Source organism: Pteropus vampyrus, unplaced genomic scaffold, assembly GCF_000151845.1.
Source record: "Pteropus vampyrus isolate Shadow unplaced genomic scaffold, Pvam_2.0 Scaffold22, whole genome shotgun sequence".
In the NCBI taxonomy this organism is placed as follows: domain Eukaryota; kingdom Metazoa; phylum Chordata; class Mammalia; order Chiroptera; family Pteropodidae; genus Pteropus; species Pteropus vampyrus.
In genome coordinates, this window is record NW_011888803.1 from 3,556,737 (window position 1) to 3,574,211 (window position 17,475).

General features: G+C 30.4%; 1 pseudogene; it reads left to right on the forward strand.

Moving 5' to 3' along the window:
• Positions 1 to 564: 564 nt before the first annotated feature.
• On the forward strand, positions 565 to 682 carry LOC111736836 (annotated as a pseudogene).
• The last annotated feature ends 16,793 nt before the right edge of the window (positions 683 to 17,475 follow it).

Consider the following 17,475-nt stretch of genomic DNA (forward strand, 5'->3'; position numbering starts at 1 on the left):
TTTGCCTGTAATGAGCAAAAGCCATGATTATACCATGGTTAAATTAGGGGTAATATCAAAATGATACGTGGGACAGCAGCAAAACTTATCATAGTATTGAAAGTATATATTGAAGATGTCATAATTGATCTGTGAAACTATCATGTGAGCATGGCAAAAGATGACTTATAATAAATCTGCTTGGCTAGTAGTGCTAAAATTACATGTTACACATGTATATATTAAAAATATGGATGGATACCCATTTACTGTGTATGCTATAGACAAACATACATAATGCACATAACATATAAGCATTTATACATTTATAAATTATATATACATGTAAATACTGAGACAAGCATACTTATTTCTAATATGCATGCCTTTCCATAGACTGTAAACATTCCTAAAGTTTAAACCATATTCATTCACCCTGTAACAGAGTAGTTAAGGTTTACAAAGTGCTCCATAAACATGTGACTAATTACACTATTTATTAACTATTAAATAAACATCTACTAAATGCCAGGCACTGGTAATATGATGGTGAGCAAAATAGACATGGCTCAAGAATGATACTAGTCTGCTGGCCATGCCACCCCGAACAAGCTCGATTCCATCTAATCTTGGAAGCTAAGCAGGGTTGGGCCTGGTTAGTACTTGGATGGGAGACCATCTAGTAAGACCAGGTGCTATAGATGTAAAAAATAAAAAATAAGGGATTGTAAGCTGACAAAATCCTTGCAATTTGTGAGGTCAACCAAGGGTTGCATCACATGAAAAAAAAAAAAAAAGATACTAAAATGTTTAAGAATCTATGAAAGCAAAATATCTGATTCTGGTGGTCATTCAAAAAAGTCTCCCTCGAGGAAGTGAATTTTAAGTTACAAAATCAATTTTACATAAAATTTAATTTTGTAAAAATTGGGGGAACATGTCAAAAAGCCTTGAAACAAAAAAAAATGACTTCCTTGAGTACCTATGACTTTAACAGATTTAAATCTACCTTACAAAATAAGCATTACATTAGATTAAATCTGCATAAAGCCTTTGTTATACTAGTTTGCAATACTGAAAATATGTATTAGTTTGTGCAATGCATATACTGACTTTTAGTATAGAGCTATTTTAGTTTCTAAAAGGTACATGTAGACATATTGTGGGTATGTTCAATCACATGTGAGAGGCTAACTGCATGCTGCTGTCTCTGTCTAGTGGTCAGGGTCTAAGCTGAAGTTACTCTCATATATCTTCTAACAGCATTTCTTTTCCTCAACTTGCATGGGGCCTTTCCTTCTCAGGTCACCACAGAGCAACCACTTTGGGGTCCTACTGTTATACTTTCTCCCCATATGTCCAGTTCAGAACTCCGAGAGGCAGTAAGCATTGTTTAATATTGGTAGACTGGCTGGATTCCAAAAACATATCTTCTCATTTGATCAAAAGAATAGTAAAATATGAGAATTAAATGATACAATTAAAGTGTTAAGATAATCTGAGTACACATGTAATTTAATAGCTGGCATAGAATCAACATTAAAATAAAGCATTAATTTTATTATTAAATAAAACAGTAAAAAGTCTTATAAAATACAATTGCTCTATAACTTTCCTTGTAATTCCAAAATATACTAACAAAACATTTAGTGTATAGCTCCTTGATTAACTAAATATATGTTGTAAGTCTCAGTAATTGACAATCCACAAAAATGCATGCATATTCATAAAATAAATTCACCAAACATGAGTCTGTCTGTCTTATCACTGTCTACTTTTTTAGTAATACTTTTAAAGGTTATAAGCAATTATTTATGTCTTTTTTCATATATATTTTTTTCTCCAACCTATAAGTACCACGAAGACAGCAAACTTATGCTGTATTTAGCTCAGTGCTGGAAAGTAGTAATAATGATGATAATAACTGCCACGTTTTGAGTCCTAACTACATTTTAGGCACATTGTAAGAAATTTTCACGTATTAACACATTATCCTTTAATGTGCTATAAGCTTGATTCCAAGTCCAAATAAGATGGAGTAAGCACAGTCCACCCTGTTTCCTGACTAAATGAAGCTCTGAAGCCTAAACAGAATGCATGAGATCTTTGAGGAATTATATAAAAAAAATGAATATTAACAGTCAGAGCAGGAAAGAAGACCAAAATATGAGTGAAAACTGAAATTATGGTGACTTTACCATATTTTACCCCTTTGTATCTCATGGGTTGGAATCAATGCAGATTGACTGAAATGCTCTAAACCCAAATGTGAGCATGAGTATTGAGAGAGAGCAAATCAACAGAATCTAGTCTTCTCACTATTAAAAGATTTGATTTTATACTTAAAAACTTTCTAAAAAAATAAATGTATAAGCCTAATGTTAACTGATTTGATAAGTTCTATCAAATATTTTTTAAAAATGTAGCACTGGTCTATATAATCTTTTCCATAAAACAGAAGAAGGCAACACTACTCAACTTATTTTGTGAAGCCAGTATTATTTTGTTGTCAAAACTAGACAAAGACACTAAACAAACAAACAAAAAACTACAGACCAATAAAAATACAGATATAAAATTTTAAGAAAATATTAGAAAATTGAATCTGGCAACATATTTTTTAAAATAACATATTATGGCCAAGTTAGGTTTAGCCCAGGACTTACAAACTGACTTAATATGCAAAAACTCAATCAGTGTAACTTGTCATAGCAAAAGAGTAACTATACTAAAATACTGAAGAAGACAAATTGCATGACCTTAGCAGTCGATTGAGAAAAAAAAATATTTGACAATAGTCAACCTCTATTTATGATAAAAACTAGTAAACTCAGTAAACTTGGAATAGAAAGAAACTTCTTCAATTTAAATAAAGGCATTTACAAAAAACCTACAACTAACATCATATATAAAAGTAAATTTTTCCCTAGAAAATTAAGAGCAATTCAAGGATATTTAATTTCTCCTATTCAAAAACATACTAGCAATCATAGCCAGTGGAAGAAAAAAAGGCAAAAAAATTAGAAAAAAATTAAAATATTTCTATGCATAGATGACTTGATGTCTTCATAGAAAATCCCAAGTAATAATAATAATAAAACACCCCTAAAACTAATAAGTGAATTCAGTAAGTTTCCAAGGCACAAGTTCAACATTAAACGTCAATTGTATTTCTTTATACTATTAATAAACTATGTGCTATATACTATTATATGGTATGTTATTAATGAATTGGAAACTAAAACTAATAAATTATAGCATTTATAGTAACTCCAGAAATAAAATGCTTAGGTGTAAGTCTAACAGAGCATTTATATTATCTGTATTCTATAAGATACAAAAGCTGCTGAAAAAAATACTGAAATAAATGAAGAGATATACTGTGTTCATGAATTGGAAGATTCAACATAGTAAAATATTAGTTAAACTTATAGTTATGTATAAATTTAATGCAATTAAAATTAAAGCCACTGAAGGATTTTCCTCTTAGCTATGGACAAGCTTTTTCTGAAATTTACATAGAAAAACAAAGGATCTAGTGTACTTAAAATATTTGCGAAAAAGAAGAAAAAAGAAACTGGGTAGATTACCAGCACTTGATTTTATAAAACTGCATTTATTAAGACAGTATGTTTTTAAGATAGTGCAATATTGACATATAGATTAATAGAACAGAATAAAGAGTCCATTCAGATCCAATAGTGCGGTATTGACATATAGATCAATAGAAGAGAATAAAAAGTCCAACTCATACAAATATGACCAATCTATACTTTGATAAAAGTGCCCTGACTATATAGTAAAAAAAAGTATAATCTTTCAAAAAATATGGGAATAAATAAAATTGATATGCAAAATTAAAAGTCTCAACTTAATCCTCATAAATTCTTATAACCTATAAAAATTAAATCTAAAGAAATCACATATCTAAATGTAAAATGTAAAACTCTAAATGTTCATAGAAAATATAAAAGTCTACACATGACATTATAAACATAATCCATAAAAGCAAATATTGATAAATAAACTTTATCAAAATTAAAATTTTAACTCTGAGAAAGGCATTATTAAAAGAATGAAAAGACAAGTTACAGCATAGGAGAAAAACATTTATAAATTACTTAATCAAAAATGAACCTGTATCTGAATATATAACAACTCTCAAAAATCAACACTAATTGACAAACTAATTTTAAAGTTTATATGGCGATGAAAAAGACTCAGAATAACCAACTCAATATCGAAAGTTAAAAACAAAGTTGGAGATCTGACACTATCTGACTTCAAGACCCACTATAAAATAACAAGAATCAAGACAGTGTGATATTGGTGTAGGAATATACAAATAGATCAATGAAAAAGAGAATAAAGAGCCAATAGAAATTTAATTAACTGATGTTTGACAAATGAACAAAAGCAATACAATGGAAAAAAGACAGTCTTTTTAACAAATAGTGCTGAAACAACTGGACATCTACATGCAAGAAGAAAGAAGAAGAAGAAGAAGAAGAAGAAGAAGAAGAAGAAGAAGAAGAAGAAGAAGGAGGAGGAGAAGGAGGAGGAGGAGGAAGAGGAAGAGGAGGAGGAGGAGGAGGAGGAGGAGAAGGAGAAAAGAAAAAGAACCTAGACACAAACCTTAATCCTCCACAAGAATTAATTTAGAATGGATTGCAGACCTAAATGTAAAATGCAAACATAAAATTCCTAGATGATAACATAGAAGAAAACCTAGGTGATCTTCGGTATAGCAATAACTTTTAGATAAAACACCAAAGGCACAATTCATGAAAGATATAATTGAAAAGTTGCACTTCATTAAAACTAAAAAGAAATCTACTCTGTAAAAGACAATGTCAAGAGAATGAGAAGACAAATCACAGATTGGGAAAAACCGTTTGCAAAAGACATATCTAATAAAAGACTGTTAACCAAAATACAAAAGAACTCTTAAAACTCAACAATAAGAAAAATAATAACTCAATTAAAAATGGGTGAAAGGTCCAAATAGACACCCAATTAAAGAAGATTTATAGATAACAATGAACATATATATGAAAATATGTTCAATATCATATACCATTTGGGAATTGCAACTTAAAACATCAATAAGATACTACTACACACCTATTAGAATGGACAAAATCCAAAACACTAACAACACCAAATGCTAGAGGATGTGGAGGAATAGGAATCTTCTTCATTGCTGGTGGGAATATGACATGAGACAGCCACTTTAGAAGACAGTCTGGCAGTTTATTCCAAAACTGAACATACTCTTAACATAAAATCTAGTAATTGTGTTTCTTGGTAATTACTCAAATGAATTGAAAACTTATGTCCATACAAAAACCTACACATGGGTGTTTATAGCACCTTTAAACATAATATTTATAACTTGGAAATAACAGAGTTATCTTTCAGTAGGTGATTGGGTACATAAACCAGTTCGTCCAAACAATGGAATTTGTATTATTCAACATTGAAAAGAAAGAAGCTATCAAGACATGAAAGTACATGGGGGAAATTTAAATGGATATTAAGTGAAAGAAATCAGTCTGTAAAGGCTACATACTGTATGGTTCCAACTTTATGGCATTCTGGAAAAGGAAAACTACGGAATCATTAGATTAGTGGTTGTCAGAGGTTAATGGAGAGAAAAGAATGAATAGATGAAACATAGAGGATTTTTAGGGCAGTGAAAATATTCTGTCTAATATCACAATGATGGATATATGTCATTATACATTTGTCAAAACCCATAGAATGTGCAACACAAAAATAAATTCTAAGGTTATTGGACTGAGTAACAATGCTGTGTCTATGTAGATTCACTGATTGTAATAAATGTTGACAGTGGGAGAGGTTGTGTGTTTGTGAATGTGTGTGAGAGGACATGTGGTATATGTGAATTCTCTGTAATTTACACCTAATTTTTCTGTGAACCTCAAACTACTCTAAAAATAGTTTATCTATTAAAAAAATAAACTCAGTAGTAAAAAAATTGAAAAACTCAACCAAAAATGACCAATAAACTTGAATAGACACTTCACTAAAGGGAATATATGGATAATAAATAAGTGCATAAAAAGATGTTCAACATCATTAGTGACTAGGTCAATGCCAATTAAACCATGATGAGATATCACTATACCTATTAGAATGGCAAATATATATAATTATACACAATACCAAGTGTCAACAAGAGTGGAAAGCAACTTTTTCATAGATTGCAAAATGACACAGCCTGGAAAGCAATATGCCAATTCTAATAAACATACTATATGATCTATCCTTCTCACTCTTAGATGTATTTATCCCGGAGAAATACAACATAAAACTAAAAACATGTTTATTCAAAAACCTAAAAATCACCTAAAGATAGAAATAAGTAAAATGTCCTTCAATGACCTAATAGATTTAAGAAAGATTATGGTACATTTAAACTATGGAAAACTATTCATTGATTTTTAAAAATGATCTTCTGAGGCACTCGACTTATATGAAATTCAAAGGCTATAGGCTAAGTGAAAATGCCAGTATTAGAAGTTTATATTTTGTATTAGTTCATGTGCATAATGTCTCCAAAAATATAGGGTTAGAAAAAAGATTAGTGATTGCTAGGAGTTAGTTGTGGAGGAAAGGTAGGAAAAGAAAGAGATAATACAGAGGGTGTTTTGGAATTATGAAATTGAACTACATACCGGTTTTCATGGTGGTTGTATATGTATTAAAATTTTTAGAACTATATACCTAAAAGGTATAGTTTATTATATGTCAGTTTAAAAATAAAATAAAGTAAAAGTCTATCAATTTGAAATTATTATCCTCATTTTGTGATTTAGAGAGAAACCCAGTAAAGAGAGATAATTTTCCCGAGGGCACAGAACTCATAAACTTTCAGGTCAGAATCAATCTGAGACAGTCAGACTCCAAGGCTTATATTCATGTGGTAGAAGGAAGTTTCATAAATTATTGTTGAATTAGTGCATCAGTCAATGAAGGAAGTGATGAATCAGAAGAAGTCTAATTACTTTGGAGTTTCTTGCCAGCATATTTGTTTAGCTGGCAGAAACCCTCTCAAGGACCTCAGTTAAATAAGTCAATAGATTCGGGTCAAGCAAGACCTTTGGTCATTTCTAAAACCTTAAGTCCTGACACAATAGCAATAATAGTACTAGTAAAAGTAGAGAGAGTTTGGAGATACCCAAAATTATCCTATGACTCCTACAGGTACTTCAAGCCCCCTTAAGCTCTGCCTGGGGGGATGAAGGAATGTGCCACTAGAGTTCATACCTGTCAATCATTCAGTCAGTAGTCAATGAGATCTGTGAATTTAAATATGGAAGCTGCACACAGATAGTTTTATGAGATAGTGTTTTCAAATTTACATATATGTAATACATATATAATTCTATTCTATATTGTTCTAGATCATAATAGTTTCAAAAGATTTTATAAATGTAGAATTATTTAGATTATTCTTAAAAAGTAATATAGCATTGATGCATTAAAGTTTAATCCCTCTTTTGAATATAGATTTTTAATCGATAAATAAAATAATGAGATTAAAATTGAGGGGTGTATTAAATAAGTTTAATTTAAAAAATTATGGAATCACCACATTTATTGGGCAAAAGGTGAAAACAAATAGATAATGGCAATTGATACAAAATAAAAAGTTTTTAATATAATTCTTTAAGCTAATCAAACATTCAGATATCTTAGTTAAAATACTCTTTCAATGTTAGATATAGAAAGATTTCCTACAATATGATTAAGAATATCTCAAAAATAGCATGTCAGCGCCGAGCTGATCAAGAAGGGAAGGCTTCGATGGTGAGATGCCTAGTTGAAAAAAATGCACGAGAAGACGACATGAGAATGAAACATCAGGTACCTGATTGCAGGAAGTGTGGGGGCTTCTGCACTAAGAGACCACATGGGCTTTATATATGTCAGAGAACAACAGTGACATTCTGCCACACATGCGTGATAAACAATAAGCTGAGTCATACTTGCACAAGTTAGGCACAGTCCCCTTACTACATTAATGTAACATTTTATATCCAGAGTTCTATTCTTAGTCACAAGCCTGGATCACAGCCAGACCTGGGACTCACATAGCATATGTCATATATTGCTCCATAAACTCTGGTTTCCATTTCTGTTTTATAGTACTTCAATCTTATTCCTGATTCAAAGCCTTTGCATTTATTTCTTCCACTTGTTTCTAATTTCTGCATGACAATCTTTTTCTACATTCAAGTTAGAGCTCAAGCGCCAGTGAATAATGGGCATTTACCTTTTTTTTCTTTTTATTTTTTTGTCTGGTAATATTTGATCTTTCAATTTGGAAAAAAAATCTCATATTGTTTAAATTTTGATTGGTGACTTGGTTCTAAGGCATACAATGTAGGGGAGAGAGAAATGCCAAATATTCCTTCTTCCTTCATGATAACCAGTGAATGGGCACTGAACTTAAACCACAACAACCAGATGCTTTCATCTAAGATTCTGAGTCTGAAGGTGTTCCATAAAGATGCAGGAATAATTAGATGTTACTGCAGTGTCAGTGGTGCACAGATGGAAAAAGCATGTAGCAGCCGTGCTACCAGCAGTGCCTACTAGCCATAGATAGTCATGCAGGTGTGATTTGAGCAGTTTCCTGCTTTCTAGTCCATTTCATTTTATCATTTTTTTAAGACTGGTTCTTTAGAATTCTTATTAATTCTCTTAGCTTTCCAAATACATTCCTTATTTATTTATTTATTCATTCATCCATCCATCCATCCATCCATTCATTCATTCATTCATTCATTCATTTACTTATTTATTGGATAAAGTTCTCCAAAGTTGGTTGTTGTTGCTAGGTTCCTAGGATCCTCAAAGATGCAGCCATCGCCAAAGAAGCACTCCCGATTATCCTATTGAAAAAAATCACTTTCCCATAATATCGTTCAGAGGCTGCTTCTTCTTCCTTCTTTTCCTCCCCTTCTCCTCCTCCTCTTCCTTCTTATAAATTTGTCTCTATGGAATGATCTTATTTATATAATTGTTATGGACAATCTTTCCCCATCTGATTATCTGCAATATAGTCTCTCTAATTATATATCGACTCCGCCCACAAGAGTAAAATGCTTAACTACTTTGTAACTCATACATCATTGGCCCCCTACATGAGTGCCAGTCCACAATAAACTCAAAATAAATATTTACTGAAGGAATAGATACTATTTGTAAACTATTTTTGCACATACCTTGTGCATAAACAATCGTCTATAAATTATAATAATATTATTAAAGAAGACAGGAATAAGTGACAAAAATATAAGCTTCATCAGTGGCAAGACTTAGCATTTTCCAATTATCCTAATACATGAATTCATAGGTTTAATTCCCATATAATTAAAAATGAGAAAATTAGGGAAATAGTAACTAAATTAATAAAAAAGAGAAAAAAATATGCAAGAACTTTCCCTTTGCCCTGTCAGATTAATAGCAATAGTCAAAACAGCAATAATCAAAACAATGTTCTCCTTGAACAATAATAGATAAATAAAAGAATAGAATAAATTCTAAAGAAAACACATATATAATGAGTTTACTTTTTAATAAAAGAAAAATTCTACATATTGGTGAAATACTGAACTAGATTTTTGGAAAAATAAAATTCAGCTGTATTAGACTCAAAAGTATATAAAAATAAAATTATAAAAGAAACAGAAAGAAACTTCAATTGATGCTCATCTGATCTCAGGAAAACCAAGTGCTTTCTAAATAGAAAAGGAGAAGAAAAATATGAAGTAAATGATTAGTAGATTTGACTAGAATAAAAGGAAATATATCCCATGTAAAAATGATAAGAGAAACTAAGATACAGAAAAATAACACAGGTGCAGAATGTTTATTATTATAATAAAAGTAATAGTAATACCTAGTTAAAAAATAATTTAATGAAATCATTTAGTAAAAATTAATTCATGAACATAAAATAAGTTGATTACAGATAAATATGAATATATTCGGTCTCTCTAGTTTTCAAAGAAGTAAATGAGGTATTGTATGTGTTATATTTAGTAAAATTAGAAAATCATACGATGTTATTGGATTGAATCATGCTAACTGCCTTTGGTGTGAGTCGAAATTTGTTTTGATACTGGGATCTTCATATGTTCCAATCTATTTCTACCATGCATTGTCAATTCCCTTTTCTGAAAGAAAATTTGAGAAAAAAAATCAAAATCAATATTTTTGAATAACATTTAAGTATTAATTATAAGAAAATGATCAGAAATCTACACGTCATGTATAATTATACTACTTTGTATTCATATTAGTATTATATAATTACTTAGTCAAAAACTAATAAGATATTTTTATAGAAAGAAATGTGAAGTCACTAAAGTATCACACACTTTAAAACACTATTTTATTCTGAAGGGATATATTATTAAGTGTAAATATACAAGTTAAAGAATAGAAATATTAATATTAAAAATAAGTAAGTATATTAGATAGGTAGGAAAAAATTAATAAATATTAAATGATTGATTGATGGATAGATAAAATAAAATTATAATAAGAAAAAAGACTATTCATGAGAGAGTTGGAACTTAGGAAACATATTAAAGCCAATATCATACATTCAACTGATTTTGTTTAATATGGGTATTGATTACTGTTACTTACATATTCTGCTTGATGTATATTTTATACTTTCTAATGAATAAAAATTGCTTTTTAATGAGAAAGAAAAATCAACAGCACAAGAAGCAATAATACTGCAAAATTATCTGGATAACTAAATATACAATAATGGAGTATGTAAATAAATATTTTTCTTGGAAGTATGTACAAGGAATTTAAATGTAATTATCTTTGAGACAGTAGGGGAGTGTTAGGTGAAAGTTGCAATGGAGAATTTTTCGATCTGTTTTACTCTATACTCTGAATTTCTTTAAAAATCATATACATAGTATACTTTTATTCTTTCAATGATATGAAAATTCCTCTTCTTCTAGATTTTAAAGATTATAAATAGTGTTAATAAAAAAACATAGTTAAGCAAATGGCCTACATTTAAGCTCCTTAGGTCGTTTAAATTGTGTGAAAATACTTTTTTTTATCCCACTTTGGAAAGTCGTGTCAATTGAGTGAAGATTAAAATGACTCATAACTTATTTAACTCACAATTTTCATACATCCTTCATCCATATACTAAAATATTGACTAACTCTTAATTTGATTCTTTACCCAGTATGTCCTTAGACATTTTTATTTTTAAAAAGAATCAACAATCTGTGCAAAATTTTGGCACAGGAATATTTTTAATGGCAAAAATGGACCTTCTACTTCTCTAATTGTCTCCAGAGACTTAGTCTGGTTCAAGTTGTGGAGCAAGATGGAAGCAGCTTCTCAAAGAAGAGTATCAAAGCAGAAGACATTATTTCCTTTTCATAGTTATCCCCCTCCAATATTAAAAATAACCACTAATTGGAGAAGATATTGTAGTGATATGATTAAATGATAGCTTTAACCTTAACTGCATTAAAATAGTTGGCTTCTTTCATTTTTTTTATCTGATTTCTTATCTTTTTTTTTTTGTCACTCTCCTTATCTCCTATTTACTACTGCCCTTCCTTTTTTCTTTCCTCTCCCTCCCCCTCCATCTTAATCCTCCTTCTTTACTTTTTCCTCTTGTTCTTTTTCCTCTATTTTCAGTGTTGTCCTTGGCTATAGGCTTCTGATTAAGATACACAAAACTGCTGTATGTTAAAGATAGCTTTTGATTTTAAAACTGTTTGTTAAATTTGGGTGGTAAAATTAAATATTTGCTTGTTGAGAAACCTAAATTAATTATATTGCATTATCTTATCAATGTTCTCCTTTTGAAATACTATATATACACACACACACACACACACACACACACACACACATACACACACACACATACATACACAAAAGAAAGAAAATAAATTCTCTTACAACAAAACATCAAATAATAAATCTTGAATGATGATAGATTTTGGAAGTTATCAATGGAAGCTAAAAGTAATAAGCAAATGTCTGATTAGAAACAAATCAATTACATAGTCCCACAAGTAATTAATAAGTAATTTCCCCACAAATTACTTACTAATTACAAAGAGAAAAATGGAGATTTTATAGAGGAGTAAGCTAGACATTGTCACCTTAATCAAGTGACCAAAATAATCATCACAAACATTGGTACAAATCATGTCCACTGCACCCCATACAATGCTCTGAGAAGGACATCCACATCCTCATTTCTGTAGTATATTTACCAAATATATATAACCTGCATGTAATCATGAGGAAGCATCACACAAAGCTAAAGTTAGGGCATTTATAGAATAAGTGGCCTGGATTATTTTTAAAAAGTCAAGATCAAGAAAGAGACAGTACTGCAGAGAAATTGTATCAGAGTAAAGGAATAGACATAAAAATTAAATGCAGTGTCAGATTCTAAATGGAATCCTGGAAACAAAAATATCTATTGAAGGACATTATTAAAACAATTGATAAAAATTGAATATGGGCTGTGGATTAGATAACCATATTTTAACAATGTTAAATTTCCTGCTGGTGATCATTATATAATGATATGTGAAATAATGAAAATTTTACAACACGGCAAAAGCGATCATAAGAGGAAAGTTCATATCATTACAGGCTTATCTCCAAAAACAAGAATGAACCCAAATAAACAACCTAATACTTCATATTAAAAAACTAAAAAAGGAAAAACCAGTGAAGCCTAAAGTCAGCAGATGAAAGAAATAATCAAAATTAGAGCAGAAATAAAAGAAATTGAAAACAAATAAGTAAAAACAAAACAACAAAAAAAATAAATGCAACAAAGAGCTAGTTCTTTGAGGATAATAAAATTGACAAACCTCTGGCTAGACTCACTAAAGAAGAAAAAGGACACAAATAAACAAAATCAGGAATGAAAGAGAGGGAATTACTATAGACAACACAGAAATACAAAGGATTATACAAGAATATTATGAAAAAGTATATAACACCAAATTTAATAACTTAGAAGAAATGGGTCAGTACTTAGAAAAATACAACCTTCCTAGACTGAATCAAGAACTGGAAAATCTAAATAGACTAATCAGCAGAATGGAAATTGAAACAATCATCAAAAACCTACCAAAAAGTAAAAGTCCAGGACCAGATGGCTTTGGTGAATTCTACCAAACATTCAAAGATTTAATACCTATTCTTCTCATACTCTTCCAAAAAAATCAAAGAGGGGCCATACTTCCCAACTCATTTTATCACCCTAATACCAAAGCCTGGTAAAGATAACACAAAAAATAGAAAACTATAGACCAATATCTCTCATGAACACAAACGCACAAATCCTAAATAAGATACTAGCAAACCGAATACAGCAACATATTAAAAAGATTATACACCACGATCAAGTGGGCTTTATTCTAGGGGCACAGGGATGGTTCAATATACACAAATCGATTAATGATACACCACATAAACAAATTAAAAAATGAGAATCATATGATCATATCAATAGATGCAGAAAAAGCCTTTGATTAGATACGGCATCCATTTTTGATCAAAACACAACAAAATCAGTATAGGAGGAAAGTACCTTAACATAATAAAGGCCATCTATTACAAACCTTCAGTCAATATTATACTTGGTGGTGAAAAACTAAAAAATTTCCCTCTAAGATCAGGAACAAGGCAAAGCTGTCTACTATTGCCACTGTAATTCAATATAACATTGGAGGTCCTAGTAAGTGCAATCAGACAAGAGAAAGATATAAAAGGCACCCAAATAGGAAACAAAGAGGTCAAACTGTCACTATGTGTGGATGACATGATTCTCTATATAAAAAACCCTAAAGACTCCACAAGAACACCACAAGAAACAATAAGCAAATACAATAAAGTTTCTGGATTACAAAATCAATGTTCAAAAATCCATAGCATTCCTATACTCTAATAATGAAGTGTCAGAAAAAGATGTTGAAAAAATACTTTCTTTTGCAATTGCACCAAAAAGAATAAAATACCTAGGAATAAATTTAACGAAACATGTGAAGGACCTATATAATGAAAACTACAAGACTCTATTAAAAGAAATTGAAGAATATACAAAGAAATGGAAAGATATTCTGTGTTCTCGGATTGAAAGAATCAACATAGTTAAAATGACCTTATTACCTTAAAGCATTATACAGATTTAATGCAATCCCCATCAAATATCATCAGCATTTTCTAAAGAAATAGAACAAAAAATCATCAGATTTGTATGGAAACACAAAAGACTCCGAAATGCCAAGCCATCTTGAAAAAAAAGAACGAAACTAGAGGCATCACTCTGCCTGACTTCAAATTATACTACAATTTTTGATTTATGACAGTAATCAAAATGGCATGGTATTGGCAGAAAAACAGACACACAGATCAGTGGCACAGAATCGAGAGTCCAGAAATAAACTTATATTTACATGGGCAAATAATTTTTGACAAAAAGCCAAAAACATACAGTGAAAAAAGAAAAGCTTCTTCAATAAATGGTGCTGGGAAAACTGGAAAGTCACTTGCAAAAGAATGAAGCTAGACTGTTGTCTATCACCACACACCAAAATTAGCTCAAAATGGATTAAGGATCTGAATATATGACCTGAAACAATAAAATGCATAGAAGAAAACATAGGAACTAAACTCAAGGAACTTGGACTCAAAGAGGATTTTATGAATTTGATCTCAAAGGCAAGGGAAGTAAAAGCAAAAATAAATGAATGGGACTACATCAAACTAAAAAGTTTCTGCTCAGCAAAAGAAACCGTCAGCAAGGTAAAGGGACAACCATCTGAATGGGAAAATATATTTGCAAGCATCGCCTTCGATAAGGGCCCAATATCTAAAATATACAAAGAACTCATACGACTCGATAACAACAACAAAAAAACAAATGATCCAATCAAAATAAGACAGAGGACCTGAAGAAACACTTCTCCCTAGAGGATATACAAATGGCCAACAAATAGATGAAAAAAATACTCAACATCACTAGCTATTAGGGAAATGCAAATCAAAATCACAATGAGATACCATCTCACACCTGTTAGAATAGCTATCATCAACAGGACAAGTAATAACAAATGTTGGAGAGGATATAGAGAAAAAAGAACCCTCATACACTGCTGGTGGGACTGTAAATTAGTACAGTCACTGTGGAAAACAGTATGAAATTTTCTCAAAAAACTAAGAATTGATTTACCATATGATCCAGCAATCCTTCTACTGGGTATTTACCCCAAAGACTTGAAAACCCATATCCAAAAAGATATTTGCATGCCGATGTTCATAACAGCATTATTCACAGAGGCCAGGACATGGAATCAATCAAAGAGTCCTGCAATAGATGATTAGCTAAAGAAGCTGAGGTACATATATGCAATGGAATATTACTCAGCCATAAGAAGAGATGAAATACTACCATTTTTGACAACATGGATGGATCTCGAGATAATCATGCTAAGCGAAATAACCCAGACAGAAAAAGTTGAAAATCGCATGATATCACTTATATGTGGGATATAAACCTAAAAGCAACAAATGAACAGGACAAACAAACAGTGACTCATGGAGACTATAGACTAGTGGTTACCAGAAGGTAGGGAGTGGTGGGAACGGGGAGGTAGATGGGGTAAGAGGGGTCAAAGATGTGGTGACAGAAAGAAATCTAACTATCGGAGGCGAACACACTGTAAATATATATATGCCTTACCATTAAAGTGTACAGATGAAACATTGGATTTCCTTAACCAATGTCAGCATAAATTAACTAATTAATTAATTTAAAAAATATACAGCAGTTCTTTTTATCTTTAAATTTTTATGTACATTTGATGTTATAATATAATAAAAATTTTTCTAAAGTGACATATTATCATTTTGTTTTCCTAAAGAAAATGATGGCTAAAGTTTATTATTATTGCTTTCTAATATGAAAAAAATATTTGCTTTTAAATTGAGGATCTCTTACACATTATATTATATAGATACCATCTTTAAAAACAACAACCACAAGCAAATTTTTTTTTTGTTAACCCAAAAATTTAGTTGAGATTCTTAACAAATCAAATCTCAGAAAAGAACACCATTTAATGTTTACGCTGTGACCTCTTCCAAAACTAATGTCTTAATAAATGTTATTTTATTTAATAATAAAAAAACTTTAAATTTAGTCAGAAAGTCTAGCATAAAATAAGTAAATAAATAAAATGATTTAAAATAAATGCATTCATCAAAACAAATCGATAACAGTTTTGTAGTTTGTAGGAATTTAAAATAAAAATTGCATTCATTATTTAGTTACAAATTTCATTTATTATTATCAATGGATATTTTTTCTTCAAGGAAGTAGGCTGGGATTTTAGGAGATAAACATGTTTCAAAATGGTTCAACAGTTTAAAAGAAATTTTTCTTTACTTAGAATAGTAAGAAAGTATGTTTATACTTTTTCATTTCAAAAAAAAAAGATCAAGTTTTTATGGATGATCTTGAGATGTAAAATGCCTAGTTTTCTAATTTAAGCACTAAGAGGAGTCTCATTTTCCTGGAGGCAGCCAAAGTTATTTAAGGCTTTTTGTACTCATCAATGAAGCCAAAGGAGTTTCTCCATGTGAAGAAAAGTAGATAAGAAAAGGTATCTTTTCTACGAAAGAAAAGGCAAAAACAGATTTAGTCCACAGAGAAAGCTTGTCGGCAAAGATCCAATGTTAAATAGAATAAAACAAATTTTCATGAGAAGTTTTGGAAGAGAAAATCAAATTTACATTTTTTTTTTATCACATAGCTACTAGAATTAAGGCTTGAATATTATTTTTAACTATGGCATTAACATAGTTTTACAGTCTTCTCTAACTAATCAAAACAGAAAAATATGAAGTATTAAGGTATAGCTTTTTATCGAGGCCTCCTTCATGGGTGTGCAATTTACAACTTCTTAAAATTTTATGAAAAAGGAAAAGGGACATTCATTTTCATTTTGCTCTGTGATCCACAAATGATGTAGCCAATCCTAATTTCTATCTTTTTATCTCTTATATCATCTGTGTCTCATACTTTCATTTAACTACTGTGAACAGATATTTAAGTTTATAATCAAAGAGATAATTTGCCTACATTAAATTTTTATGAGACCATTTTTCACCTTTAATTTTGATAATTTTGGTACTTAACATTTTTTATGGATTTTCTCCTTAGATTTTTGTGTTGGAGTGTGCATTTCTTCTAACTGTGTGACTTCCAGGGTAAGGAATTAGCTTCCTGGAAGGACAAATAAGAGAATAAAAGATATCTGGGAGCAAAAAAAATCAAATGTGAACCTGAGAATGGAAACATTTGCTTTAAAAAAGTAAGCATGTCTTAGAGAGAACACCGAGGATCAAGAAGTACCTACTCTCAGAACTATAATCCATTAA